The following is a 19164-nucleotide window of genomic DNA, read 5'->3' on the forward strand; positions in this document are numbered from 1 at the left end:
TGGACTCAACTGAGGTTGGTAGATTCATGTATATGTAATTAAAAATGTGGTTCAAAACTATTTATTTCCATATTGTTCATTTTGTACAAATAATGATCTAGTTATTTTGAATTTGAATGTTTTATATTGCAATACTAGTATATGGACACTTACTTCGCACTACAAAACTCACATAGGAGTTCTAGTGGTACTTAGAGTGGATAGTTTGTAATTTTCAGGCTCATTTCATAAGGCGCATTCACATGTGATACTAAATTTATATATTTTCATACATGTACAGTTTATGGATGTACATGAACATTATTTTAGTTTATGGATGCTTATTATTTCAATTGGATGTTCATTATTATTACTAAGAAAAATTATAAACTTTTAACTACTTGAATTTTTGTCCCTTTTAGTCTTTTTTAGTGCATTTTTAATAAGAATAAAAATAAGAAATTATTTATTTTAATTAAAAATATTTTATCATTTATAATGTACATTAAATTGATGGTAAATATTTAACAAATATAAATAGCTAATAAAGTTAATATAAATTATTTTAATAATTTTCTCTCAAATATTTGAGTGGGACTAATAGTTAACAACATATGTTTCCTCTTAAGAGTTCATCCCATTTCAAATCCTAACGGAGAGAGAGCTTGCACACCTTCTCCGTCCCTTTTCTCATAGACAAAGAAATCTAATACACCAATTTGGTATATGGCTTAGGCATGAGCTTTCTCTCAATCTCAAAATGATAAACTCTAAACAATTTCTTAATTAACTATTACATATATAAATTTATGAGAAAGTATTATTTGGACACATTTCTAGTACAAAGTTCATATTGTGACATTTATTTTTAATCAAAATTAGAAAATTTGATCTTAAATCAAATCATTTGGGTGCCCCATATTGTGAAGGAAATGAATCCTTCAACTACCAGCTTGTGGCTAAATTACTTAATTACTTTTGTGATAGATAGAAAGAATTCAAATGATTGAGGCTCTTATCAACTAGTATATATGGTTAAAAAAGTGGTCTCAAAATTCTAACTAAGCCTCCAATTTTTGTAACAATAATAAATATCACTTTCACTAATCCTAAAAACCCATGTAAGCCTAATTAGTAATTAAATATACTTTTTATATATTTTAGCTTAAATTACTTTATGCCAAATGACTTTAATTTTAATTATAGACATTTAATCTTAATTATAAACTTTTCCATCTCCTTGTATTTTATTTTTGTTTTGATTTTTAAGTTGTGGACGTTTTATATGGTTGTTTTTCTTTTTGCTCTTTCCAATATTTTCAATCATATGTATTAACAAATTGTACCATCAAATTGTACCATGCAAAAATATTAGAATATCCACATATTTATAAATGTGTATATGTAAAATAAATGTATATATATAAAATATATTTTCTTTTCATTAGAATTTCTTTTTAACTTTTCCATGAATAAAATAAAAAATTCATATAGGAAAATTATGAAATCAAAATCACCTATTTTAACAAAAGTAAAATTGATATCTTTAATATCTTCTTCAAAAATTTAAATACAAATGTACGCAAAAACAACTCTCTGAGTTTCTATTAAAAAGTTCTTGGTTATCATAAAAAAATAATAAAACTACTCACACTCTGTTTCTATTAAAACGTTCTTCGTTGTCATACAAAAAGAATAATAAAACTACCCACACTTAATCATGATTACAAAATTGTTAAAAAAGTAATTAAAAATATTTTTAATACAATGAGCAAGTTATGTGGCGAGTAAGCTCTGAGCTTACTTTTCTAAAAGAATTTATGCCTCACTGTCTTGGGGAGAATAGAAATCTTATCTATGATATAACGAGAAATAATTCATCTAAAACCTTTTGTTTAATTTATGGAGGAATGTATATATCGAATCTATATCCAAACTGGATATACCAAATATCTATATCATGACGTTTTCCTCCAGAGTAAGAATGAATTTTGTAAAAAAGTTGGCTGATAAAGACGAGAGAGTGAACCTGAGGAAAGATATGTTAGGAGAGAAGTGATTGTGTGATTGATTATTTAAAATGTGTTTTTAAGGGTAGAGATATATTAAATATTTTGGAAAACTATTAAAATATTAAAAATAAATTTATGTAAAAATTTATTAGAAACTTTTAAAAATATATTAAATAAAATTTTAAAACATTTATCCAATAGAATAAAGATTTAATTACTAGATATATTGTTGTGTCTCATTTATGTTTTGTGGATGACTTATTGTTTGGTGGGGCTGAAGAATGACTTCATATTTATAAAGTTATTTTTTCCTTCAGTGAGGCTTGTGGATTTCTGATGAGCAAAAAAATTATATTATGGTTCATGGTGGCATGGAAGATCTGAAATCCAAGAAAATTTGGAGTCTTTTTTGATATTACATGCCAAAGCATAGATTCCGGTTTTGTGTACCTTAGTTTCAGACTTAAACCAAAATGTACAGTAACAAAGATTGGGAATGGCTAACCAACAAATTTGAGAAAAATATATCAAGGTGCCAGCATAGGTGTCTAACGTTTGCCAAGGTGGAAGCATAGGTGGTTAACATGGGGGGGGAGATTGATTATGCTAAAATCAATGCTCCAAAACATCTCGGTGTATTGGATGTAGTTATTCATGTTGCCAAGGGAGATATACAGAAGATTGAAACTATCATGGCTAGTTTCTTGTGGTCATGCATTAAACAAATGGGGAAGGTTCATTTGGTAAGATGGTCATTGCTAGTCATGCCAATAGAGGATGGTGGATGGGGCATCATGGACCCCCGAAATTTCAATAAATCTTTGATTATAAAAAACATGTGGAGGGCAATGACTGGTACGGGCCTTTGGTCTGTCATAGTCAGAGAAAATAATATGTATGGTCAATCTTTATCTACATGGATTTGAAATGGAGCAAGGAGAAAGACAAGAATGTCTGCTATTTGGCGTAGCATGATGAAAAATCTCCACTGGCTCATGATTTTCACTCGGTGGGAAGTTGGAGATGACACCCAAATTGAAGTGGGTATGGGTGCTATAAAGGGTATGATAGGGAACTAGTCCTTATCTATATAGTTGCTCGATATCATTCATAACAGAGGAAGTTTCTCCCTTGATCATAGCTATGATGTTCATAATATTAACATTGTACCACATGGATGGAAATTGACTTAATTTTTGGGGCTTAAGGGTGTTTATGCCACTGAATGGGATTCATATCTCCATCTATTAAGACAAGCAGGCATATCCATCAATGCAAATAAAGATCGTATGGTTTGGTATGGAACGCTAAAAAAGGGACAACTGTTGGTAAAGGAAACTTATCGAAGAATGTGTGTAGCCGAGAAGGATATAGGCCAAAATAAGTGGTTTCAAGACACTTGGAAAGGGGATTTTCCAAATAAGCTAAAGTGGTTTAGCTGGCGAGAGTTGATTGACCATGTGTTGACGTGGAAAAACCTACAACATCGGGGCTATGATGGACCAGACATCTGTATTTTAGTTATAGGGGGTATGAAGATGTCGACAATTTGTTCCTTTCTTGTTCACATGTTGCAGCAGTCTAGGACGGGGTTCTCGGATCATATAACCTTTCAGTGTGTCGACAACTTCAATATTTGAGAGCTTGTATTTATTATTTGTATAAAAATAAAAATAAAATACCGCTCCGTCCCTCTCTATATATTTTGGATCATATCGCGAAATAGAACTGCAGTTATTTTTTAACAAAAATCGTGATCAGTTTGCACAAATTTTATAAAAGCAATGTCATACTTCAATGAGATTGGACCAGTAAAGAGGAAGGGGAATAATAGACAGGTTAAATTTAAAGACATATGGAGAGTATTCCTTGTGGGGTTCTTCGATGTAGCATGCGAGAAGAGAAAATGTTGATGTGGTGCTTTCATTATAATTAAACCAGGTTTCTACTATCATTTCTCGTGGGAAAAAGGAAAATGCACAAACAATAGAATTGAGGTTATAGTATTGTGGGGAGTTTTATCTGCTGCAGAGTGGCTGGCGATTGACATATTGCAAGTATATGGTGAAGCCAAGGGTATCATTGACTAGGTCAAGGAGCACAATCAATTCAATCCACCTATTTTATCCAATTGGATGAATCGCATAAGGGAATTGGTAAGCTTCTTCCAGTACATCCAATTTGAGCATGCCTATGGAGAACAAAATATGACCACCAACATTCTATCCAAAAGAGGTATAAAGATGCTTTGTGGCAAGATCTTTTATGCAACTTTTGAAAATCATGTCAATGTCACAATCGTGGATGAAAGTGTCACTTTTATGTAAGAAAATTTTGTATTTTCTTTGTGCGACTAAAATCAAGGATAAGAGTGTCACTTTTTTGTAAGATCTAAAATCAAGAATAAAAATGTCACCTTTTTGTAAGAGAACTTTGTGTTTACTTTTTTGTATGGTTAAAGATAAAAAAGGAGGGTTCAATTTTGGTTTTAAAGAATAATTAAAAGGGAAAAAAAAAATGGACCAAAGGTTTTTTAAACTTGAAATATAATTAGGATCTCGAGGGAGACCCACTCATGCGGTGCTACATAGAATATATAAGGGAAGTGAACAAGATAAGGGAAAATGGTTTTTTATTTGTAATTGGGATGGTGAATAGGACAAGGGAAAATAGTTGTTTATATGTAATTGGGATGGTTAGAAAATTTTCATTAAAATATAAACCTATAAAAATGTACTTCCTCTTTTATAAAAGAAGTTTTTTTTCTTAAAAAGAAAAAGAAAACGAAAACGCTTCATAATCAACCCGAATAGCTTCATACAACTGGACTGCCCTAACACAGATCATACCGTTTGAAGGACCATTGCCGCTTGAAATTTTGGGCCATGTGTGCACTGCGTCACTTGTCGACAATCAAACAAATTAATTGTAACATGTTGTAAGCCTTGTCAGCCAACAGAAAAAACAAAGAAGATATAGCCAAAACAGTGTTCCCGTAGGTATTCATGATCAATTAACCACTCTTATCAAATACTAGGAATATGGCTTTATGTCAATTTGCAACGTCTTAGACAGGAGACTGACCTTATTGATGTGACTAAGACTATACGAGTAGGATCAACACATAGAAGTGTAAATCTATATGTTCCTCAAAGTTCTCTCCTTTCAAGAGAATTAGAATGCATGCCCTTTCCACGCATGGGGAATAATGAAGTTCTAGTAGAAACCAAGGCATTACCAAGAAAATCTCTCCTTTCAAGACAATTAGAATGCATGCCCTTTCCACGCATGGGGAATAATGAAGTGCTAGTAGAAACCAAGGCATTACCAAGAAAATCTCTGGCTTTCACCCTAGGTTAGAAGGATATGTACTTTCTCCTTTCTATGCAATAATCAATGTGCGTTTGTTTAGTTAAACCTATAAGCGTAGGCATACGCTTATAGGGATTTACGAAATTTTATTTTACTTTCCACCCTTCACAACTGGTGACACTCCACGTTGTACGTGTGTCCCTAAATAATTTTGACAGGGCAGCCATAGAGCATCAACGTGAGTAAGAAAGATGAAAAATGCATGAGATCATCACCAGCATTGTTGGTTTGTTTAGCGTTTTCTTTCTCAACAAATTTGACAATAGAAGATAATAAGTTTTAAGATGATAATTTATATAGATTTAAGAATAATTTTTATTTTGTTTAACATAACTCTAAAAATTAATAACAATTTTTATAATAACATAAATTCAATAAAATTAAGATTAAATAGTTATGTTCCATTGCCTAAAAGGATTCTTTATACCAAGATGAAATACTTTCTTCAAATATCTAAATACCTAAAGTATGTAAATGTTTTATAAGTATTGCAATAAATTTTCTAAATATTTAAATATGTAAAATTTATAAGTATTCATACATTTATAGAGCTTTTATATTTATAAATTTATTGTATTTTTTTATTTTAATTATTATGTGATAATTATTAATATAATCATAATTTATGTCAAGTTTTACTAGTATAAGTGGTTGAAGATGGGCTTTTTAGCAAGGCAATTTAAGATCGAATTTCATTAAGGCTATTGTGCCTATACTAAGGGAGGAAACATGTTAAAATCCTATCCACTTAAGGGCTAGTATGGCTTTAAGGGCTACTATGGCCTAGGCCAATGGTATCCCTAAATAACTTTGACATTTTAAATGCTCTTGAGTGGCTATTTTTCTAACCACAAATCAAACCAAACTTGAAAAAACATTAATAACTTAACAAACAAAAAAAAACATATAATAAAAAATTGTGTGTTTACTTTCTCCACAAGTAGATTTCGAAGAACAACTCCCACACAAAAATCGATTCACTCGTAAAGTTCGCCAATAGATGTTAGAAAATTGACTATTTTTTTGCTCTCCTTAAAATTAAATTAAGATATATTTATATTAAATTTTATAAAAAGATTGTTATGATAATTTTTACACTAATAATTTGTAAAATTGAATTAAGATATTTTATATTAAATTTTATAAAAAGAAGGTTAGGATAAGTTTTGTAATGATAATTTATATAAATTTAAAAATAATTTAGCATAAAGCTAAAAAGTAATAACAATTTTTATAATACTATAAAATTATTTTGTATATTAGCATAAAATTAAATAATTGTGCTCCATTATTCGAGGTAAAAGGATTATTTGTGGAAGGATCCACTACTTTCTAAAGTATGCAAAGGTTTTATAACGCTCTATATTCATAAATTTATTGTATTTTTTATTTAATTATTATGTTATAATTATTTTAATAATAATAATTTAATTTTAAAATTATCATTAAATATCAAATTAATAAATAAGGTTTTAAATATAAAATTAGTAAATAATTTTTTTTGTTTTATTATAGTTATAAGAGATTTATTTAAATAGTAATTTGACTGGTTTATTATAATTTACAAAAGTTTCCACATTATGAAAATGTAAATATTTTATTTATTTTAAATGTATGTATAACCTAAACATATTTATTACTGAGAAATATAAAATATAATATATTATATATGTTTATATATAAAATAAGAGATTATTTAGTTTAATTAAAAAAATTTATCATTCAAAATTAATATTAAATTTCATTGTAAATATTTAATAATATTAAAAATTAATATAAATTCTAAGTGTTCTTTTAATTATTTATTATATATAAACATGTGAGTGGGTTTAATGGTTAAGAACATGTATTTCATATTTAAGAGTTTACAAATTCAAATTCAAAAATAAGTAATTTATATATTTTTTCTTAATTCTTTGTGTCACAAACAAAGAGGTATTATACACATTTCTAATAATACAAAATATATTTCTAATAATACAAAGTTCATATTATGATATTTGTTTTTAATCAAATCAACAAATTTAATCCTAAAGCTAATCATTCACATAAAACATTAATGGACAGGGTGTGTGGCTAAAGGACTTTTGTGATAATAAAATTCAGATGACCCACACCTTATCAACGTTTATATAGGGTTGAAAAATAGGTCTCAAATGAGTCTTCAATTATTGTAGCAATAACAAACATGTTCTTCTATGATAGTGATAGCTAGGGTAAGCCTAATGAGAAATGTTTTTATGCATTTTTAATTTATATTAATTCAAATTTAATTTAAGAAAACTGTGAATATCAAAAGGACATTTATTTATTTTTTTGACAAATTATCCACCCTCAAAAACCCTGCCCAAAACATTGAAATGTGGTGCAAAACAAATTGTTGGTAGGCTATTAATACTACCAACAATCATCCCTCTCCAATTTCACAAGAAGCTCCTACTCAAGCTACCTCCTCCACCATGGTTACAGTAAGATCTTGCAAATTGTGAGCTACAAGAAATTAAAACTACCTTGGAATCTTCACCAATCTTAGGGAACTCGACTCCTCTGCATGCCCTAACTATTTTAGGTTGATTGATTAGTTAACTAGATGATCACTGATTTTGACTAAAGTCCCACTTCTTAAATGACCTTCCACTAGTTCCTCCAAAGTTAGAACTAGTTTAACTGACAACAGCCTGAGATAATTGACCTTTATTGCTACAAATTAGCAATTACATATGCAGAACTAAACTATAACTCATCCAACTTAAATTTACTGAGTAAAATAGGTGACACAAGCCATGTCACACAAGTTAACATCATCCAAGTTGTCTATTTTTTTTTTTTTTCACTTCTGGTTCACGGATAGCCGGGTCAATGGATAGCCGCTACATCCAGGGTTGTTCAACACTGAGTGGATGCACCCGAAGGCATCAACACCCCTCGGCCTATTTACTGACCTAACCCCAAGAGCTTTCGGGATTCGACCCTGTGACCTCCCATTGGCGAGGCACTTGATTTGACCGATTGAGCTAACTCTTGGGGCTATCCAAGTTGTCTATTGATGTGGAAATTCAATTTTTTTCAATCTCATCAAGGAAAAATCAAATTGAGAAATTCTTGCTGCATTTTTCAACAAATAGTTCACTAGAATGTATTACTTTCACTATGAACTTGGCATAGTTCACATGTTAAGTTCATAAGGTTTCGGGCTGATGTGGTTCTATGTTTTGTGTACATAAAGAATAGGTGTCCATCCCATGCTATCAAAAACAAGATTCCCTATGAAATTTGGTATGGCCACATTCCTTCGGTGAGGCATCTCAAGGTTTTTGGTTCCTCCTATTATGCCTTCATACCTAAGGAATAGATAAAAAAACTCAGTGCAAGGAGTCACAAATGTATCTTCTTTGGGTACTCATACCTCCAAAGAATACCATCTATATGATGAACTAAATAAGAAATTTAGAATGTCTAGAGATGTTATCTTTCTTGAGTCTTCCAAGATTGACAATGTTGTTGAGTGACAGCTTAATCATTTGGATATATTCGAACATGCAAAGTACTTTCAAGAGTTTGATAGTGACATTCCACATCTCCTTCTCTTAGCTTTATACTTTCTATGTAGAGCCTTGAAGAAATTAGGTTGAAGGAAATTCCTTCCCCTGCTTTGTCAGGAAAGAGTTGAGAGACTATTGGCATCAGGTAGCCAAATCTGACAAGTAGTGCAGGTACATGCAAGATACAAAGTAAGGATTAATGCAAAAAGACTATATACATATCATCAAACATCTTTCATCCAAATTAGGATGCCTTGCATTGTGCCTCGTTAGTCATAAGATCATGTTGATCACAACCTCCGTAGCTTAAATAAACAAGTGGTAATACTCTTCATCTTCTAAGCTATGTAATAAACAAGTGAAAGGGAGCAAGACAAGTATAGGAAACACATGGAATGACTTTTAGTTATTGCAACCATGCATGTCATTGAAGACAGAATGATACGACAATGATAAGCAATCTTTTAAGATACACGAAGAGGTGTATTTGAAAACATGTGCTTTTTTTTCCATACATAGCCTCCAAAGGGTTATGCATCAGATGGAGTCTTCATGCGGTACTGATATTCTATCATACCTTGGGTTCCTTCATCTGCTTATTTTTCTCCTCGGCTCCTTGAGAGTCATCTATCATTTCATCCTTCTTTGTGGCCCCTGAGAGACATAATTGCGTAGTTTCAGTGGGCAGTGACTGTTGCGGGATGAGGCACTAGGAGGACACATTTACACAGTTTTAGGATGTAAGGCACTATTATAAGATGAGGCCCTAGGAGGACACACCTATGCAGTTTCAGGATGCAAGGCAAACTAGGTAGTCAAGGGACAAAACTGCACAGTTCTGGAGATAGTGGGTTCTGGCAGAGGCAAGGAGATTGGAGGAAACCACTGCACAGTTTTGAATGCTAAGGAAAGTTGGGATTTCGATGCATTGCACAATTCCAACAAAAAAGGGAAAATCTTAAGGGTTACATATGTGAAGTGTGCAGTTCAGGAAAGTTGGATGAGGCTAGGTTGCTAAGAAAACTCTGAAATTTGGCTAAGTGCGGAATCAATGGAATTGATGTGAACAGTGATAAAACTTTACTATGATCACACAATTGAAAACTTAGTGATACAACATAGACCATCTAGAACATATAACACATAATTCGCTTAATGCAACAACCTTTGTGGAAACTTACGACAAGTGTGACTCCGATGATAGACTTTCGGAGGATAAAGGCGACACTTGTGTAAGAGTGTGTGAAATGAGTGTGAACATGTCTATGTGGTGAGGACAACCTATTTTCATAAAGATTTCCCCTTGAAGCAAAACAAACCTCCCTTTGCATGACAAGTGATAACCCCCATGTCCAATGATGACACATTCTATGTAAATACAAAAGCATGAATGACTCTTAAGATGGAAAGGGGAGCTTGAGATCATAAACTTACCAATAAGTGATTAAGGAATGATCGATGACAATATCTATAGTAGGCTCCAAAATTTTGGAGGGTGTTGCAGCCGCTATAACAGAGCCTTCACCTTCTTGCTAGTTTCTTTTTCAACTAGTGTCTTGAATTCTACGAACTTGGAGAATGTCTCATCTTTCTTCCACATGAAGAAGATCCAACACTTCCGTTAGAAGTCATCAATAAAAATGACAAAATATTCGTGTCTAAGACTGGAGGTTATCGAGAAAGTTCCATAAACATGATAGTGGATCCTTTCTAGGACTGCATGTGCTTTGTTGTCCTAATCATAAAATGTGGATTTTATGTACTTCCGTAACGTACATCCTTTGCATACATCCTACTGCTTAAGTGCTCCTTTAGGGAGGCTAGTCATTATTTGTTGTATAATATTGAAGGTACCATCATGTAAATGGCCAAGTATTTTGTGCCAAAGTTCATCGACATCACGATCTGCACTTTCTCTGCTTTAGTGCTTAATGTAGCATACTCTTCCACATCTAGCTTATACAGATTCTTCACACGAACCTTGATCTGCTTCACTTGTCTGTGGCTATGTGTCTCAGGAATGCTTTTCCTTTGATGAATATCACTTCACAATCATGGTCTTCCAAAACTGCAACAAAGATAAGATTTTTCTTTAGGCCTAGAAGAAACATGACATCCTTGAGCATGAGAGGGGATCATGACTCCCTCTGAAAGGTGACTGTACCAATTCCAGTCACATTGTACCTTTTCTCATCCCCTAGTTTAATGTGCATCTAGAGATATTTCTCGTCCCGGTCACTAAAAAAATATTTACACCTTGTCATGTGGAACAATGCACTTGAGTCCAAGTACCACATGCTCCCCATCATTGTGCTAGAAATGCATATGATAAGGTTAGAGTCAGGCTCAAACAATGAAGCCAAGGTTTAACATGCTGCTCCTCGTAAGGTCTTCTTGCTTGCATTTTTGTGTGGACACTTCATGGCATAATGCTTGCATTCATGACGATGGAAGCATTAATTTTTGACAAATCTTTTTTCTTTCCCCCTTGACTGGATTCTGGTTTGGTTTGAGATTTATTCCCCTTTCCCTTCTTTCCCTTTCAAACCAATCCAAAGTTTTATTTATTCTCGCCCTTGGATGAGGTCCCATCTCTGGTATTCGGCCTTATTTCCTCTTGTATCAAATCAGACCATAAGTGTTCCCAATTCGATAGTTTCTCCCTTCCATTCAGTGAATCTTGATAGTTATGCTAGCTCTTGGGAAGGCTTGGAAGCGCTAGCCTTACCAAGTCATCCTTTGAAACAATAACACCAACTATTGCAAGCTCATAACGAACTTTTGTGAACCTACTAAGATACTGTGGGATAGTGTCATTCTTCTACATCTTGATATTTCAAAGTTTATCCTCGAGCCCCAGCTTCCTGTGGTCAATACTATTCTAGAATAGATTTGTCAGTGTCTACCACATTGCATAAGTATTTTCCTTTCCATGGAGATTGGTGACAATGTGGTCTCATACTCCCTGCAATAGGTCTCACTCATGCTCCCTCCAATATTATTCTCCTCGCTTTGGTTACATATTTCTTCCAGAGAGCAAGGATTTTAGTATCATATTTCGCTGGTTTTGCAACATCTCCCTTTATGTATTCTATAAATCTATTGTCATTAAATACATCCTCCATGCAATCCTTCCATGCGATGAAATTAGAGTTGCATTCCAAGGTATACTCTAGCCTCAATGCATTGAAGGTCATCTTCTCAGCTCTGAAGAGATCCTGCTACACTAAACTGCAAATTTGAACCTCCTAAGAAACAACTTTGAAATTCCTGCTCTAATGTGAATCTTGCTCTAATACCATATAGAAATTATGGTTTAGATTTTCAATTGCTTATGAAGTTTTAATCAAAATTACAAGACAAAACCTATTCTACTACACTATGGAAGTTAATTCCCAACGTAGAATAAAAATTTTAGATATGCAATAAGAAATAACACACATGCACACTGTATCTTTCTTGGGGAAAGAAATCTGGTAAAAACCCCAATGTATGCTTGCATTAATATGATGAACATAGATGTATTACAATTTCTTTGCTCAGCTAGCACAACTTGCAAGTGAATAACCTCTATCTCTACTCATTGAGAAGCTCTGACCCAGACTTAGTCAATTTATGCCTTCTCTTGAGCCCCTATTTCCTTACGCAATTCCGTGAGAAATTATTCCCCTATTATTTAGGAAATTTCCCAAAATGGATTACGCAATTCCTAATGTTGATCATCTGATTGCATGAAACACTTGTACACTAAAGACTAGTCTACAACTGATGTTACATTGCCTTGGAATCTCTACCACATATGGGGAACTCGAATTCTTTGCATGCACTAGTTACTTTGGGATGATTGATCAGTTAACTAAATGATCACTGAGTTTGACTAAAGTTCCACTGCACAACTGACCTTCCACGAGTTCCTCCAACAATTAGAACTAGTTTACTTGAATACAACTCGAGATAACTGACTTTGATTGATACAAATTAGCAATCACAAATGCTTAACTAAACTCTAACTCCTCTAACTCGAATTGACACAGTAAACTGGGTGACACAAGGCATGTCACACTAGTTAATTGCATCCAAATTGTATGCTGATGTGGAAATTCATTTTTTCTCAATTTAATGAAAGAAAAATCAAATTAAGAATTTACTGTTGCTTTTTTCAACAATCCTTCAGCTAAATCTAATACATGTTTTCGATGACAGTCAAGAGTTCCATCACAATAATGTGCTAATAATAGCAACCAACAGATATAAATAGCATTCAAAATAAATGAAACAGTCAAAAAACACATATTGAAACAAAATTGATGAAGACCCCAAAAAGTACTCCAACTATGATATTGTTTATCCACGTTCAGCAAAAGTTCCTCCATCGCTCCTCTCATGAAGCACACCTTTGTTGTCAGCCTCCATCGCCCAAAATCCCATCAGTTTTTGTCGACCTCCATCACTCCTCTTCCTGAAGAACCCATCAATAACGTAAAGACGGACCCCTAATCCTTTGCCTTTACCTTTTTTTACTACTGCCTCATATTGAAAATTTGAAGACAAAATATTTCTTTTCTACTAAAAAATTGTCCTAAAATCCCCCTCTGTGTACCAGTGTTGAATGCAACTATAGACAAGTTGTCTCTAATTGTATCAGTAGATATGAAAGGGACAAAAGAGGAATTGGTGTCCAATAAATCTTGTCAGTAAAAGTTGTCGCATTCTTCTTAGTCGACTACGCCCACAAAACAAAGAGCCCAACAAATCGTTGTCTTTATATAAGATAACGTGAATGGTAAGTAAAATAACAACCTCTGTATAGGTGCAAGACAGTAGTTGTGTGCACGTTAATGGACTTAGGGCACAATGTCAGAGTGAATTTTGCAGTTGTTAGATAATATTTTTTTGAATTGATATGTTTGTGTGTTAATTGTTAATTGTCTTAAATAGGTTTCATGTAAAGTGGCCATTGTCTTAAATATAAATTTTTGTCTTAAAATATTTTTCTCTCAAATTGTTTTTGTCTTAAATATAAAGTTTTGTCTTAAAATAATTTTGTTTTAAATTGTTTTTGTCTTAAATATAAAGTTTTGTCTCAAAATATTTTTGTCTTAAATTATTTTTGTGTTAAGTATAACCTTTTGTCTTAAAATATTTTTAGTTTAAATTATTTTCGTCTTAAATATAAAGTTTTGTCTTAAAATATTTTTGTCTCAAACGGTTGTCTTAACGTTTATATTTAACACAATTCAATTGATATTAAATTTTAATGTATAATAACTAAAATAAAAAGTGAATTTTTAAGACAAAATATTTCTTTTGTCTTAAAAAAAAATATCTTAAAAGTGTTCTTGGTGTAGTAGTGCGGGAACTAGTAAGCTTCTTCCAATACATCCAATTTGAGCATGTCTATAGAATATTTCTGTCCAAAAGAAATATAAAGATACTTTGTGGCAAGATCTTTTATGCAACTTTTGAAATCATGTCAATTTCACAATTAAAGATGAAAGTGTCACTTTTATGTAAAAAAAAAATTGTAATTTTTTTTTGTAACCATCTAAAATCAAAGATAACAGAGTCACTCTTTTGTAAGCGAACTTTGTGTTTTCTTTCTTATATAGTTAAAGATAAAGAAAGAGGGTCCAATTTTGTTTTTAAAGAATAATGAAAGGGGCAAAAAAAGATAGACCAAAGGTTTTAAACTTGAAATACAACTATGAAGTCCATGGAGACTAGGCATGCACGGGTACATAGAAGATATAAAGGCAATGCATAGGATAAGGGAAAATGGTTGTTTATATGTAATTGCGATGGTGAATAAGATGAGGGAAAATGATTGTTTATATGTAATTGGGATGGTTAGAAAATTTTCATTGTAATATAAACCTATAAAAATGTACTTTCTATTTGATTGAAAATGTACTTACTCTTTTAGTTATAATAATAAGAAGTAATTTTTTCCTCGGTAAAAAAAAACTTCTTCATAATCACTCGAATAGCTTCATACAACTGGACTGCCCTAACACCGAGCGTACCATTTGATGGACCGTTGCGGGCTGATATTTTATGCCATGCGTGCACTGCGTCACTGGTCGATAATAAAACAATTTAATTGTAACGTACTGTGAGCCTTGTCAGCCAACAGAAAAAACAAAGAATATATAGCCAAAACAGCGTTCGCGTAGCTATTCATGATCAATGAACCACTCTTATCAAATACTTTGAACCCTATGTGGAATATGGCTTTATGTCAATTTGCAACGTGGAATTGGCTTTATGTCAATTTGGAAACATCTTAAACAGGAGACTGGCGATTATTGATATGATTAAATTTTTTTTTAGGACTACAGGAGACAGCTGACTACTTGATATCAGTAGGATGAACAAATAGAAGTGTAAACTATACGTTCCTCAAAGTTCTCTCCTTTCAAGAGAATTAGAATGCATGCTCTTTCCACGCATGGGGAATAATGAAGTGCTGGTAAGAAACCAAGGCATTACCAAAAAAATCTCTGGCTTTCACCCTAGGTTAGAAGTACATGTTTTTTTATGCAATAATCAACGTGAGTTTGTTTAGTTAAAGACTCTAACCTTCCACCCTTCACAACCGGTGATTTACGAAGTTTTATTTTACCTTCCACCCTTCACAACCGGTGACACTCACGTTGTCCCTAAATAATTTTGACAGGGCCGCCATAGAATATCAACGTGAGTAAGAAAGATGCAAAATGCATGAGATCATTGTTTGTTGAGCGTTTTCTTTCTCAGCAAATTTGACAATGGATGATAATAAAATTTAAGATGATAATTTATATAGATTTAAAAATAATTTTTATTTTGTTTAACACAAATCTAAAAATTATTAACAATTTTTATAATAACATAAATTTATTAAAATTAAGATTTAATAGTTTTGTTCCATTGCCTAAAACGATTCTTTATACCAGGATGAAATACTTTCTTCAAATATCTAAATACCTAAAGTAAGTAAAAGTTTTATAACTATTGCAATAAATTTTCTAAATATTTAAATATGTAAATTTTATAAATATTTATACATGTACATTGTACATAGTTTTTATATATTGTATGTTTTTTATCTTAATTATTATGTTATAATTATTAATATAATAACAATTTAGGTCAAGTCTTATTAGTATAATTGGTTGAGGATGGGTTTTTTTAGCAAAATGATTTAAGATCAAATTTCAATGAGGCTACTGTGCCTCTGCCAGAAGAGAAGACATGCTAAAATCCTGTAACTTAGGGACTAGTATGACCTAGGCTAGATGCTATTTTTAAATAACTTTGACAACTTAAATACTCTTAAATAGCTATTTCTCTAACCACAAATCAAGCTAAACCTTAAAAAATACTAATAACTTAACAAACAAAAAATACATAACAATAACAAGATTGCTTATTTACTTTCTCCTCGAATCAATTTCGACAAACCACTCCCACAAAAAAATCGATTCACTCTTAAAGTTTGCCAATAGATGTTAGAAAATTGACTATTTTTTAAAGATATATTTATATTAAATTTTATAAAAGATTGTTATGATAAGTTTTATATTGATAATTTATAAAATTGATTTAAGATATATTTATATTAAATTTTATAAAAAATTGTCTTATATTTATATTAAATTTTATAAAAAAAATGGTTTAAATTAAAATATATTTATATTAAAGTTTATAAAAAAATTGTTACGATAAGTTTTACATTGATAATTTGTAAAGTTAATTTAAGATATATTTATATTAAATTTTTTAAAAAGATTGTTCTGATATATTTATATTAAATTTAAAAAAAAAAAATAGTTATGATAAGTTTTATGATTTTAATTTATATAAATTTAAGAATAATTTAACATAAATCTAAAAACTAATAACAATTTTTATAATACCATTTTTATACTAGCATACAATTAAATAATCGTGCTCCATTATTCAAGATAAAAGGATTCAGGGTCAAATACTTTCTAATTTTTATACTAGCATACAATTAAATAATCGTGCTCCATTATTCAAGATAAAAGGATTCTTTGTGGAAGGGTCAAATACTTTCTAAAGTATGTAAAGGTTTTATAACGCTCTCTATTCATTTATTATATTTTTTAGTTTAATTATTATGTTATAATTATTTTAATAATAATAATTTAATTTTAAAATTATTATTAAATTAGTAAATAAAATTTTAAATATTAAATTAGCCAATAAAGTTTTAAATATTAAATTAGTAAATACTTTTTTGTTTTTATAATAGTAAAAGATATTTATTTAAATAGTAGTTTGACCTGTTTATTATTATTTATGAAGTTTGTATATTATGAAAATATAAATACTTTACCCATTTTAAATGGATGTACAACCTAAACATATTTATTATTGAGAAATATTTTATATATATGAAAAATCTTAATTACTTATTTTTTATTTTATTTTTTTATTTCTAATATTTTTAATAAACATAAAAATAAGAAATTATTTAGTTTAATTAATTTGTTTTATTATTTCAAATTAATATTAGATTCTATTGTAAATATTTAACAATATTATAAATTGTAAGTATTTTTTTAATTAGTTATTAAAAATAAATATGTTAGTGGGTTTAATGATTAAGAATATGTATTTTTTATTTAAGAATTTACAAATTCAATTTTAAAAATAAATAGTTTATATATATCTTTTTAATTCTTTGTCTTACAAAGAAAAAAGTTTCATACACATTTTTAATAATACAAAGTTCATATTCTAATACTTATTTTTAATAAATCAACAAATTTAATTATAAAACTAATCATTCACATAAAACTTAGACAGTGTGGCTAAATGACTTTTGTGATAATAAAATTCAGATGGCCCACACCTTATCAATGAGAATCTAAGGCTGAAAAAGGAGGTCTCAAATGAGTCTTTCAATTATTGGAGTAATAACAAACATGTTCTTCTATGACACTGATAGCTAGGGTATGCCCAATAAGAAATGTTTTTATGCATTTTTAATTGAAAATTGTGAATATATTCTTTTTTGCCAAAGTAAAATCGATATTTTTTTTTAAATATTTAAATAAAAATTTAAAGTTTTTAATTTATAAATAAAATAAAAAAAACATGATAATTTTACTACAACTAGGAATCCTTGATAGGTTAATAATTATAAAATTGTTATAAAAACAATCAATAATACTCTGTTAATCCAAAGAACATGTTAAAACATTATTCTTAAATGGTAAGTATTCGGCAAGTAAGCGATATGATTAGTTTTCCTGAAAGAAAACATGCAGACCGCACAGAGGGCAGACTGACACTCACGGGCTGAAATTTTGCATGCACTAGTTATTTTGGGATATGTGAAAATTCATTTTTTCTCAATCTAATGAAGGAAAAATCAAATTAAGAATTTACTGTTGTTTTTTTCAACAATCCTTCAGGTGAATCTAATACATGTTTTCGATGACAGTCAAGAGTTCCAACACAATAACATGCTAATAATAACAACCAACAGATAGAAGTAGCATTCAAAATAAATGAAACAGTCAAAAAACACATATTAAAACAAAATTGATGAAGACCCCAAAAAGTACTCCAACTATGATACTGTTTATCCATGTTCAGCAAAAGTTCCTCCATCACCCTCCATCACTCCTCTCATGAAGCACACCTTTGTTGTCAGCGTCCATCGCCCAAAATCCCATCAGTTTTTGTTGACCTCCATCACTCCTCTACATGAAGAACCCATCAATAACGTGAAGACGAACCCCTAATCCTTTACCTTTACCTTTTTTTACTATGGCCTCATATTGAAAATTTGAAGACAATATATTTCTTTTCTCTTAAAAAATTGTCTTAAAATCCCCCACCATGTAACAAAGCTTAGTGCAACTATAGACAAGTTGTCTCTAATCATATCAGTAGATATGAAAGGGACAAAAGAAGAATTGGTGTCCAATAAATCTTGTCAGTAAAAGTTGTCACATTCTTCTTAGTCGACTACCCCCACAAAACAAAGAGCCCAACAAATCGTTTTCTTTATATAAGATAACATGAATGGTAAGTAAAATAACAACCTCAGTATATGTGCGAGATAGTAGTTGCATGCAACATGTAAAGTGGCCATTGTCTTAAATATAAAATTTTGTCTTAAAATATTTTTGTCTCAAACATATTTTTGTCTTAAATATAAAGTTTTGTCTTAAAATAATATTGTCTTAAATTGTTTTTGTCTTAAAATAATTTTGTCTTAAATTCTTTTTGTCTTAAATATA

Source organism: Pinus tabuliformis, chromosome 8 (assembly GCF_031772625.1).
Source record: "Pinus tabuliformis cultivar Carrire ecotype Pingquan chromosome 8, CPIR1, whole genome shotgun sequence".
Taxonomy (NCBI): Eukaryota; Viridiplantae; Streptophyta; class Pinopsida; order Pinales; family Pinaceae; genus Pinus; species Pinus tabuliformis.